Source organism: Furipterus horrens, unplaced genomic scaffold (assembly GCF_987537825.1).
Source record: "Furipterus horrens unplaced genomic scaffold, mFurHor1.1.pri manual_scaffold_1, whole genome shotgun sequence".
Lineage (NCBI taxonomy): Eukaryota > Metazoa > Chordata > Mammalia > Chiroptera > Furipteridae > Furipterus > Furipterus horrens.
Window position 1 is genome coordinate 20,854,210 of NW_028327171.1, and position 13,764 is coordinate 20,867,973.

Consider the following 13,764-nt stretch of genomic DNA (forward strand, 5'->3'; position numbering starts at 1 on the left):
AACATAAGCAAAGTCATAAATTTAAAAAGTAAAAAAAATAGGCCATGGACTGTTTTGATTTTTTAAAATCAGAATTCCACTACCATTTTGTAAGTGGACAATGATATTTTTAAATGGTTTCTACACTGACTCTTACATATTCAGATTGTGTAGGAGATTAATTTCTCATTTCTCCATCCTGAAGTCATTTTAGAAAAATACTTTGAGCTAAACCAACTAATTAATTCTACATTTCTCCCCCCAGCATATAACTTTTTGTTGCCTTTAAACTATAATGAAATCATTGAAGTATTTAGACTGTAGCTTTAGAGAGTCTCTTTAACAAATTAGCAATTCATGTTCACATGGGAACAAATATTTAGTTGTCAAAAAATAAATACTTAAAAAGTGCTTGTTGCAATTAAGATTTAGGTAGAGAAAATTATGTCTATCACATATTACAAATAAGGATTAGTGCAATACATTGCATTTTATATATCAGCTAGGGAGCATTTGAAACTGATGTAAATGTAAAACCACACTCTAAGATAGTTTTTTAGTTAAAATCTCTGGTAATTATATGGAATTTAAGAAAAAGGGAATCTGTGCATTACTTCTGAGGTAGATATCCAAGAAGTAGGGGCAAGACTCCAGAGGAAATGACTATATGGTATGCAGGTATGCTGTCATATGGGACCTCAGAAAAATTCAGAGATTTCCTGGAACTGCAGAATTTCTGTGCCCTCAGGAGTGGCAGTGGAGAAATAAGGAACGCAGAAGTCAGCCATGAGGGAGCCATGATACCAAGAATTAATGACATCTTATTGTTAAAATCTGAGGACTGTGGACTGAGTCCCAAATAAGCCAAAAGGTGGCTCCAAAGATGTCTTTTAGAGCCAAGTGGATATCCATTCCCTAGTCCTCACAATACTCAACACTAAATGAGAACCTAGAAAAAATAAAGAGGATCCCCAAATTGAGTGAGATTAAGTTGCACAAGAAATGTTTTGAGTGAATAAAACCTATAGATGTCCTCTCCTGCTTTGACAAGTTAACTCAAAATTATTGTGATTTAGAGGGAAATTTCTGCCAAAAGTTTGCAGAAAATCTGTAACATGGTAGTTAAAAGAAAGATTGAAGCATCTTTTAAAAGAAAATTGTAAGAATAAATGATCAAATTTTAAAAGCAAAAGTGCAAGGAAAAAATTCTTTTAGCAGGAACAAAAAAGAAAGAAAAGAAAAAACTCAAAATTAAAACAATCTGTTATTTAGAAAAAGGAATGAAAAAATAAGACGTGGAGAAATTCAATAAAGTCCAATTTCTAACTATTCATTATTACAAAGTTACTTTTATATTTCATGGAAAACGCCAAATTCAACACCATTTTTATTTTAAAGAAAAATGTTTTTCTTCCTCCCAGCATCTCCACTCCAAACTCCATAGCTCCAGTTAAAATATTTTATCAAAGAAACAGTAAGAGGACTCTAGGATTCGAAGATCAGAATGACTATTACAGTTCAACTCATTGTTTCCCAAACTTCCAGTGATAAAAATCACCGGGAGGCCCAAACTCGTACAGACATAGCTTCCCCTGCCTGCTTCTGAGAATTCTGATTTAATGGTTTGGAATGAATCTGGGAATTTGTACTTCTGTAAGTGCAACTACCCCAGGTGATCCTTATCATAATGAGCTTTTGGGAAACATGAAACCTTTAGCCCAGCTTGTTTTCTTCAGAGAGGAAGAAAACGAATCAAAAGGTCATCTGGCCAGTAAATCAGCTCACCGTTGGGCCTGTGATTTCTCTCTTTTTTCCTAACTTCTTAGTGGCCTTCAACTGTGATCTGAGTAAGCATTCTGGATGATTTCAGCAAAAAGACCAGAAAAACATGATAAAAATAAGTGGAATAAATAATAAAAGACACATGGATTTTTATTTACAAAAATCTACCTTAAAATTTATGTTGACTACTTACTCATCATCATATAATACTAAAGTTTTCTAGTTAAAAAGTTATATATAGCCATATTTTCCACTACCAGGACATTTAGTTCAAGTCAGACATCTGAGACCTTTTTAGATCTCCAGAGTTTCCTGGGGGTGACTGTGTGAGAGATGGAGTGAGGAGTATGGAAAGGACAAGGTGACAAGTTGCAGAGTGGCGACCCCTGATATCCTTATTTCGACAGAGGGTTCCTACTTTATATTTTATATGCCAGTCTTCAGTACAGAAATTCTACATTAATAAAGAGTTTTATGGCCAAAACTTGTCAGGAACCCTTGTACTGCAGCAAGGTAAACCACACAAAGATAAAGATCTCAATCTTCAATAGCTGAATTCACAGAAATTTACCTTCCTCATAAGTGCAGCTAAGCAATAGACAGCGGAAATATAATTAGATTTTCCCCAAACCAGATTATAGTCATATAGGATTTCTATCTAAGGAGAATCCAAAATCAATTTCAAAAAATGATAAAAGCCAATCTAATAACCTAGGTTGCATACTCATCACTTTATCGTACCCTGTATATAGCCAATGACTATATTTTACTGCTTAGAATTAAGTTTTGTGGATTTGTTGGGTAGAGAAAAATGATGAAGCAAATTAGATTAAAGCTATTTTCTTTAATTTGCGAAGCTAGTAACTATAGTACTAATAGGTGCTATATGATAAAATTTTCTAAAGAAATTTCCTAACACTACTTTCCATCAGCACAGAATAGCTTAATGACCACCATCAGGGTGAAAGCTGATAGTTGGCACGATGAACTTACATAAAGCCATAAATTTGCTCTTTAACCAAATAGTTTTTATAACCAAAAACCAAGTTTCTAAGAGATTGCAGGTTTTGAATCTTAGCTATACCAAATATTTTTAAATGATAGCTTGTATTGGGATCATACTTCTTTTCAGTTTTCTTGTTCTATTATTACTTTTTATCTCCTTCTCCCCTTAAAGTCATCAAGCCTTGCTGTCAGTTACCTTCAAGGAGCATAACAAAAGTTCTATAAAAGAAGATATAAAATGCTAAGTATTAGCAATAGTTTTTGGGTTTCTAATTGTCTTGTGAGATCTAACAGTGCCATCTTAAATGACTATACCTATTTTCAGGTATATATACTGGTTTTGAAAGTCAAACTGGTTACTGTGGACTTGATTCTCTGTGCAAGACAAAGCCAGGTGGCTTTTGAATAGGACCTTGTGCAGAAACCAACCTCAGGCTTTCTAGTTGCAAACAACGGAAAATGACTGGTTAACTGAAGTCAAAAGAATTTATTGAAACTATCACAGGTGCTCATAGAATAGATTGACATTTCTCTATAGATTTTCTGAATGTGAGTGATCAGACGTAAGGTCAACAGCAATCTAGAAAGTATACCAACCTCTTCCAGAGTATTCATTGATTTTATTTTAAATAATCTCAGAAGAAAAAAAAAAAAGGTCTCATCTCTTTTTGCTACCTTGTCCAACAAACCTCAGGTGTAATGAATATTTACTATAAGTTACTTTTTACTTTATAAAATTAAAATTTGATACATTAAACATTATTTCGCAAATAATTCTTTACTCATCATTTTTCTAGAGAAGGATGGAATAATATTCATGGAATGAGTGCGTACTTGTTTCATAACTTTTGAATTGCTCCACCTTAAGTAAGTTGAAATATTACTCTGGAAAAAAAGGTTGACTATAGACTTCAAATCAACTGCAATATTATCAACTCCCATTGACAGGGGTCCAAGATGAAAGCTCTCTTCCATGACACTGTGCTGCCTTCCCATTAGAGAGGGAAAGTGATTCCAAGTTGGAGATGGCTGAATACTCCAGGGACTTGAAGAGTGGAAGAAATTTCAGGATGTAGCTCTGCAGAGGAAGAGAAAACAAACTATTTGTCATAAGAATGTTCTGGGAAGGTGGCAAGCAGTTTGACGGTAGTATGGTTTTTGTGGAGTGGTAAAATTAAAGATAGGCCTAGAAAGACATCTAGAAGCCAAATTCTAGTGGGTCACATTTAAGTCACAAAGGAATTTATTGAGAAAATGTCATGAATTCTCATAGAATAGACAATAATGTTGTAAATATGCTCAGAAATAATCTGGAACCAAGAAGGGCTGGATGAAAGGGATCACCAAGTAAATATCAAAAGCAAAAATGAAAACAATGCAGTGTCATTAGGAAGATGCTGGTACCCAGGATTGCTCCTGCTGGTTACTTGATGTTGGTCATTGGATTCCAATGCCCCCGTGCATAATTTCTAAACAGCCTCTGCTCTTTTATATCACTTGCTCAGATCCAAAGTAGTGAGTAGGAACATCAGTTTAGCAGCCATGGGCTACTCGTTCCATTGCTTCCAGGGGCAGGGAAGAGGGCTTACCTTTCTCTATATTCTCTAGAGGAGACAGCATCCAACCTCCCGTTCAAACTCACATTATGTGAGATCCCTTCAAAATTTGACAGGTTCAACAGCTGGGCAGTCAAAACTAAGTTCCTATGTTTGACACAGGGAGTAAAATTCATCTAACGTATGTTAAAGAAGGGAGAAGGAACTGGTGGCTTAGAACCCGGCCAGGAAACTGTTGCTAAGCTGGGTTACTGTGACTGTGCAAAAGTTCAGTGACACTATGAAGGGGTCGCCTTAGCTTTGTCTGGGCCTGAATCTACTGGCATGGCTACCCGCTCCTTCTCTATAAACCAAAGACAAGGAATGAAAGCTGCATTTCAGTAGAAACTCTTCTACTTTCTGATGGTGGTATTCTGGGGAATTACCACACCAGGTCCATTAGAACTCAAGTACAAGGTAGTCAACCTACATTAAGGAACAAAGTCTAGGAGAGAGGCATATGTTGACCTTTGTTCCATTTTTCTTCTATAGATACGGTATTCAAGGGTCAAGTGTTCCCTCAAACTAGTAAGGAGGCATGGCTCACACTGTATACTTAAACTTCAAAAGCACCAGCTCTCATTTTAAACTACAGAAAGCATGCAGAATATAAAGAAATAGTCATCAAATACGAACACACACAATGTGGAGCAGAAGCATCAGTGACAAGAACAGCCTTACGAAGATACTGCCAGCAGGAACTCCATGTTGGCTAATTGAGCTGCTGCCTCTACCTTTAAAAAGCTCAGGAACCAAGAGGTTGTTGAGGTATGCTGGTTAAATTGGATTGACTTGGACTTTTAAGGGGTTATCATCTTTAGTTTCATAAATGCCATGCTTTGATGATATTTTGAACTTTGAAGTTCATTGTGAATTTCGATCAGTGGGAAGAAGAGTAGGAAAGGGAGAAGTGGCGACATTGGATGGGGCTTTGTAGGACACGGTGAGGAATGTGCCTTTTGGCTCCTGGTTGCATAAACCTGCCTTTCTTGGAAAAATTGTTTCTGAGAGACCACTGTGCTCCTAAAAGAGGTTTCATCATTTTTGTCTACTAAGTCCTGTTTTAAAGTTTGTTCATCTTCTCTCTAAGAGAATTTGTTCATCAATTCTCTAAGAAAATTTAGAAAAACTATATAATCAATCACACATGTTTTTAAGTTGATTTCTAAATTTTTCATAATTGTTTTAAATGGTTGCAAAGGCTATGGCTTCTGGTATGTTATAAATATTTAAAATCAACAATTATATTACTCTTTCAAATGTAATGGATTCCTAATGCCTTAGCAATTTGTGATATAGTCACATTGTCCCTTTAAATGATACATGAACAGCTCTTTAACAGTTGAAAACTTTACATAGTTTCTTTCTCTTTGAATTGCTATTTCATTTCAAATCCTATGTAGAATTTTATTTTCACGTAATATAAACCTGTGCTTTAAAGTAGTTATTAATCATCCTTACATATTTTGCTGCATCAAAAATCTATAAGTTGGCATTTAAGGTTTTATTATTATTATTATTACTATGAATAATAGTAGTAGTATTTCCATGACCATAATACCCTAAGTGTTAAAATATATTTACAGGATTAAACTACACTTACAATAGTAAAAATATATAATTAATCAAAACAGTATAAGTGGGAAATAAGTTTTGATAAGGTAATATTTAACATAACATAATTTTATTGCTCATGTTGAGATAAGTGGATTGCATCTTAAACTGAAAGAGGTTCAACATCAATTTTATTCTTATTTTTCTTTTTCAATTTTGTCTGAGGGAGAAGGCTAGTGTTGAGAAATTTATTCATATAAATTAAGTACATGGGAATAGAAGGATTTCTGTTAGAGCAATATTCCTTGAGTCTTTGAATTCTTTCAGAATTATATGCCAAAATCACACAGGGGGCTTTTGTCAGGGGGTGGTTTATTTGGATCCTCCTTTGTTTGTTGGAAGCAAATAATTGGTAACAACTCACATTGCAAAAGACTTTTAAAAAACCTGAGTCTTTAGAGCAATTCATTTCTCAATACTAACCCGGTGTATTAAAATATTCCTTTGCTTGTGTGTCAGAGACTTTCCTTACTTGAGACAGCACATCACAGTAAGATTCAAGATGGATAAGAAGGACAGCGATAAGGAGGGCAATTTCAGTTAGGAAAGAACAATTGTGAAAGAGAAAAAGATAATGCTCTTACTTCAGGAATGTTCCTAAGGCTTTGTCAACCTCCTTTTCTGTCCTTCCCCCTCTATCTACCAGTTCCTCCTTCTGGAAAAAACACCAGAATTTATTCCCCAGAAATATCCCAGTACTCTTGAATTTTCCTTAAATTCACTATTTCTGAAGTTCGCACAGTAATTTTGACCTGAAGGTCGTTTTAAAAAAGACAAATTTAATCTTGCTGATGTTTTCTTTTGCTGAGCAGAAACTTTTTAGTTTGATGTAGTCCCATTTGTTTATTTTTTCCTTTATTTCTCTTGCCTTAGGAGATGTATCCATGAAGATATTGTTAGGTGTGATATCTGAAATTTTCCTGCCTATGTTTTCCTCTAGGACTTTTATGGTATCACGGCTTACATTTAAGTCTTTGATCCATCTTGAGTTTATTCTTGTGTGTGGTGTAAGTTGGTGGTCTAGTTTCATTTTTTTTGCACGTCCCTGTCCAGTTCTCCCAGCACCATTTGTTAAAGAGGCTCTTCTCATTCCATTTTATGTTCCTTCCTCCTTAATCAAAGATTAGTTGACCATAGAGGCCTGGGTTTATTTCTGGGCTTTCAATTCTGTTCCACTGATCTATATGTCTGTTCTTATGCCAGTACCAGACTGTTTTGATCACAGTGGCTTTGTAGTATTGTTTGATGTCTGGTATCGTGATTCCTCCTGCTGTGTTCTTCTGTCTCAAGATTGCTTTTGCTCTAACATCTGATGTCAGTTATGTATTAAAGTTCAGATTGCAGTACAGTAGTGGGGAGAACTTGACATTGAACTAGGTTTAGCCTTAAGTTTCTTAAGTATATACCTGAGAAGCAACGTAAACACTGTGTTCTTCAATATGTACAAATGATAAATAGGTTTTTAAAACAACACTAAGAAACTACATTTATTGCAACTTTAAAACTGTGAATGGGTTTAAAATGATCATTTTTGAAATAGAACAAGCCTTTTCCCCACTGTATTCCACACTGTACTCTTTAAAATGGAGAAACCTACTCTAAATTTAAAAAATGCATGTACAGTCTATTTAAAACACATATTGTTAAATACTCATTAAACAATATACAACACATTACTTCGCACTCACTTTAAAATTATGTTCCACTGCCAAGTCACATCTTTTTACTTTCTAAATAGCTGACACAATTTCCCACCCATTTCTACCCTATGTATTTTACTGACTGTTATCTTCGTTCGGTATTTTTTTTAAATTCAAGACTATTAGTGCTTAAAGCTTATGACGATAGCTACCATTTCTTAAAACATGCACTTTTCTAAATAGTTTACGCATCTGTTTTACTTACTTCTTACCTTATTTCATTTAATTCTCAAAATAACCCTATAAAATGAGCATTATTGTTATTGTGTTACATTAAAGAAAAGTGATGCACAGAGAAGTTACCTAACCTCACCCATATCTAAGGTGGGACAGCCCATATATGAGCCACAAGCTCAGCCACCCAACCACTTAGCTGAATAGTCTCTTAGGAGCATTTCAAGAAAGAGAGTATTTTGCATGTACCTCCTTCTTTTTTAAATTACAATAGCCTTGTTTGTCTTGCATATTTTTAGATAAAATGCTCTAAAACAGGGATACTTTGCTAAATATATACTGCTCCTTTCCTCCAGCTTCCCTAAGACAAATCATGAAATATATGGACACATTATATGAATTTGCTATCCATTCCTTCAAAATAATATTTGTTCAGTATTAATAATTGAGAAAATTTATAACATGCCTACATACAATATAAATAAACACACACTCACTTAAACATCATTTATTTCACTTCATGGTACAACTTTTAATTTAATCCCAATAACTAACTTCTTTATACACATTGCTTCACCCTGATATGTATAATGTATATAAGGAAGAGTATTTTGAACTTAGAGAATTTATGTATAAAAATATAACACTACTATAGTTATATTTTTAGAAGCTTTGATTGTAGCAGAAGAAATGGGTCTCTTTAAAAATAGTGAAATAAGCCAGGCAAAGAAAGCAAAATACCATATGATATCACCTAATACAGGAAACTAAAGAGCAACACAAACAAATGAACTAAATAGGCAAAGACTAGAATAGTAGTCAGTAGGGGGGTGAGGGGAGGGAGAGAAGGGGGATAAGTAAGGGAAGGGTCTAGTCAAGGAACGTGTATGAATGACTCATGGGCATGGACAATGGGGAGGGATATGATTGTGGGAGAGGGGGTGGGCTGGGAGGGGGGAGCAATGGGGGAAAAATGGGACAACTGTAATTGAATAACCAAAAAATAAAATTAAAAAATAAATAAATAAATAAATAAAAATAAAAAAGACAAATTTAAATCAACTCCATGTTGCAACTACTTAAGGAATTATAATTTTGAAGTTTCTTAGAAAACTAAAATCACTACTTGCTTACTCTAAGCGGAATATTGCCATAACACGTATCAGAGCAACTCCATGATAAACGCTATTGCGATAGAATCCAAACCTCTTCTCTTGGCCCATAACGCTCTTCAGGTTTGAATTCTGAATACCTATGTAGCACTGACTGCCGTCTCCCCTCACCCTCGCCACTCCCCAAATACATTCACCTCTTTGCAGTTTGTCATTGTTGCCAAGATGCTTCCCCTCTTAGAACAGTATCATTCCCTCATCCAAGAAAGCCTGGTCTCCAGTGCTTCACTTAAACCCACCCTGTTGTAAGTCCTTGTACAGATGCTGGAGAGTAAGACCTTGTAGAACTTTTCTGACCATTCCTTTTAAAGGGGTAATTAGTTCTTTTACAGAAATGATGACAAACTGAATTCATTTATTAATTTTATTTGTATATTTATTTTTCCCTAAAGGGCAAGGACCTTATCAGTCTTGTTCACCCCTGTGTGCTCAGGATATGGAATCATACCTGACCCAAGTCAAAATTATCGGCACATGATGGAAAAATAAAATAATTAGACCAAAGTTACAGAAGAATAGTTGGCACAGACAGTAAAAAGTTATCCAATAAACACAGTATGTTTTTAAAGCACTCACAAATGAATTGTATCATTATTTAAATATTTTTTTAATTGGAATATCTGTCTCTTCACCTGCATAGATGTCTATAGTCAGTATATCAGCTGTGTATTGGATGCCATAATGGACATAACCTAAGATATACTCGTATTTCTTGACCTGGTTTAATAGAAGTCAATTTGAGTGGTCCAATATTTCATTAAAATGGTGCACCCTTCCCTTTCCTCATCCCTGGCATCTGTTTTTCTACCTTAATGATCAAAATATTTAACCATAGATGGCTTTATAGGAAGAGCATTGGTATCTTCAGAAAGAACTTTGGGATGGCATATGGTTTATGTTATCATAAATGGGTCAAGAAAATCAATATCTAACTGTGTTGCTTTACTGCTGCTGAGTAGTTTTAAAAAACTCACTAGGCTAAAATTAACCAAACGAGTTTCCTGATTCACCCTCCTAATGTCACGAAGTAGGCAAAATTCAACTGCAGATGGATGGTCTCCCCTCCCCCATGGCCCTTCATAATGAGAAGACCGTTATTATGGAAAATGGATGATTTTGCTTTCCTGTTTTCTCCTCTTTTGGATAACATAAATCTCTCTCACTCCTGCTGATGAAAAAAATTAATCTCTTTGTCAAAGTCACAGCATATTCCGATGCAAGTGGCTCTTTTGCAAAAGCTCATCAAATAATTACTGATCTGAGAAATAACAAATTATTAAGTCAAAAATTATTCTTCTAAAATAAGAGTTACCTATGCTGGCTTCACAATATTTCCTCCAGGTAGTAATCACACTTACTTTGAGCTTTTCTTTCTTTATAAAATTTGGAACATTGTACTCCTTGTGGGGCAATGCCAGCAAATTGTTTTCATTTTTTGTTTAGAATTTGAGATATTAGTTATTTTAGAAAATCACATCTATACTCATTAAACTCTAGGGCACCTTGTGAAGTAATAGAAGAAGCATTATTTGGGGATTATAACAGTTGGATCTCTGAATGCCATATTACTTTATTATAAGTCTGAGGTGCTAAAATTAAAGTAACTTTAGTATATTTTAGAGCTTTTAACCAAAATTGGCCTCCTCACAATCTTTTTGGTAACATCTGAAAAATTAACTACATAGATATTTTTCATCAAGTCCTTAACATTTTATATTGTATATGTTAGTCCCAGAGAAACATAATTCTTTAATATGTATTTGATAGTTAGAATTATTTTGATTATCAGTACTTAGTTTCACTTCATTTTTTACATATAGCATCAAAGTGAGAAGAGAAAGGGAAACATATAAATAGAAATTTATACTTTAAAGACACATTTTAAACATAATAAGTCTAGCTTTAGTTACATAATTAATAATATGACAACACAAAATAAACAGACTCAGGCTATTGTTCATATGACAACAAACCACAGCTTTGTTTGTTTTTAAAACTGCTCTTTGCATAGCTATTTTCAAACAATTTCATCATGCTTGTAGGTATGTTGCGAGGGGCATGCAAACACATGAATCATAGAGCTATCAAAGTCTTCAAATTGTTACCATTTTTAGCACCTGGCCTAGATTGCTGAAGTCTTCTGCCATGCCACTCACTAAAGTAGCCTTTATTATCTAGTATTTCACCTTACACCTAAAATTTTCTTGAATCATGTCCAAAAAGAAGAGATTTTCTTTTAGTCATGAAAAATTATCTAATGCTGTTTTTAATAAATCCATTTAAATATATTCAACTATTTAAAATAGTGCTTAAATTTATGTTATAAGTATTTATGTGTGTTCTGTCAAGTGACATTAAATAGCTTTTAATGGGTGTGTAGTTTCTACTGGAAACTGTGCATTGCCAACCAAAGGCTTCCTAAGGGCAGCGCACAGGGTAACTGTTCGCTAAATGGTTATTAACTGGCATATCAGATTCTTCAAAATATTTGAATAAAATTATATGTTGTGCAATTTCCAAGTGGCAGAATTAATGCAATGATAACTAATAACCATAATTTTGGATGCTAATGCTGTGCTTTACACATTCGATCCAGACAGTAACCGTGGGTTGTAACTATTATCTCTCATTTTATGGATAAGGAATCTGAAGAGCAGAAAGGTGCAGTAATTTCGACATCTCATAGCTAATACTCGTCAAAATCAAGGTATCAATCCAAATCTTCTGATTCTCGTCCACACATAGTCAGCCTTCCTTATAATTTATTTAATTCATCTGCTCAAGCACACCAAAGACTATGAAAGTTTAAGGATAGACAACTTTAATTCCAAGCTGAGCAAACTTGCTCCATCTTCCTCTGAGAGTCTGAAGACTAGGAGAGGATGTTATTATTTGACTACATAGAGGAAAAGCAGTTAATCCATCATATAAAAAGCAACCCCCTTAAAGAGTTTTTCTGCACATGTGAGGGCTTTCAGTTGGTCAATGTAAGGTTTTGTACAAAATATCTCTTATTTAATATTAGACTTCAATTGATGCTCTCTCCTGTATGTTTTGGAATAGAAAATACACTCATTGTCAACTGGCCTACTTTATAGCTATTTTATTGTACTTGACTAAAAATCTTATTTGATTCATTTACTTAAGAGATGAGCAAAGCAGATTTCCATCATAGAGCCACAGAAAGGAACTAGTATTATTATTTTAAGAGACTTCTAATGCCCAAACTAGACTTAGACCAAATAAATTTTTCTATGCAAAGTTCAAGTCACAGATGGATCCTCTAGCTTCCTCCCATTATGCAGTTAGATTTTCTATACACTTCATAGTTCAGCAGTTCACATTAAATTATAATTAGAAGCTCAAGGAGATCCCTTGTTTAGGTAATATAATTACAAAAGACAAAGAATCAAAAACATTTGTTGAGTTTCCATCGTCCCTTTTCTCTGTTTTTATGCTTAGATGGTGTGTAATAGGTTGAATAATGGCCCTCAAAAATATCCATGTCCCGAATCCCAATTCCTGGAATGTGTGAATACTATTTTATATGGCAAAATTGATTTTGCAGATGTGATTAAGGATCTTGAGATGGGGAGATTACCTGCATTATCTGGGTAGGCCCTAAATGTAAATACAAATGTCCTTGTAGGAGGGAGGCAGAGATTTAACTACAGGAGAATAAGGCAATGTAACCACTGAAGCAGGATGTTAGGCTGCTGCCTTTGGAAGTAGAAGAAGGGGCCAAGAGCCAAGGAATGCAGCTCTAGAAGCCGGAAAAAGCATGTAAGTAGATTCTGCTTTAGAGCCCCAACAGGGAGCCTACCCCCAACACAGACCTTGATTTTTGCCCACTAAAATTGATTTTAAACTTTGACCTCCAGAACTGAAAGAAAACATGTTATTTTAATCCATTTATTTAAAGTTTGTGGTAATTTCTTAGAGCAGCCATAGGAAACGAATACAGGTGGGGTTCAGGAGTAGAACAAGTGACCTAGTTCTAAGCTAATCATGATGTCCCATTCTCTTCTCTACAGTTGTGAATAGCTCAGTAACAGTTTGCATTGGGCCATTACAAGTGAAAGGAAGCACTCACCAGGAATGCTGGGAAGAGACAGGAGAACACTCCTTCCTGCTAGACTGAATCTTAGAGGGTGTGAGATCTCAGAAAGCTGAAGCCATCTACTGTTTACAGGGGGTCACATGCATAAGTATGGAGCAAATGGAGCAAGCCCTGGGAGAGATGTAAGAGTGGAGAGAACAAATATATAGAAAGCAGGAAAGAATAGAGGAGAGCAAGGGAGAGCAAGAGAAGGAGGAGGAGGAGGAGGGGAGAGGAAGAGTAGGGAGTGGAAGGAGGAGGAAGAAGAGGAGGAGAAAGAGAAGAAAGGAGAGAGAATGTGTGTGCCTGTGCTCACCTTCCTCTTACTTCTCAGTTAAGTGAGTGAATCAGCTCCCTCTTTTAAGTCAGTTTGAACTGGATTTTCTGCCATTTGCAAGTAAAAGACTTCCTTTGGACACATCTTTTAGGTTTGGGAGTTGTTGTTTTTTAATGACAAAGGTCAGTACAATTGTATAACTGGTAATGTGTACTTCACTATGTAAATATAATTAGAGGTCATATCAACAAGCACACCTTATGTATTTTATTATAAGCAATAAATACTAGAGCTGACTAAATAATCCTTAGGGAAAGAGCTGGGGAGACAGATTCTAAGGGAGACGACTGATTTGGCAGAATTTCAA

General features: G+C 35.0%; 1 long non-coding RNA gene across 1 annotated transcript in view; it reads right to left on the reverse strand.

Annotated features, from left to right (window-relative positions):
• Positions 1-3,627: 3,627 nt before the first annotated feature.
• LOC150020741 (uncharacterized) overlaps positions 3,628-13,764 on the reverse strand; it is a 69,421-nt gene continuing 59,284 nt past the window's right edge. The window contains exon 3 of the long non-coding RNA XR_016509861.1: positions 3,628-3,844. This is a non-coding gene — a long non-coding RNA (uncharacterized LOC150020741). The remainder of the gene's footprint in view (positions 3,845-13,764) is intronic.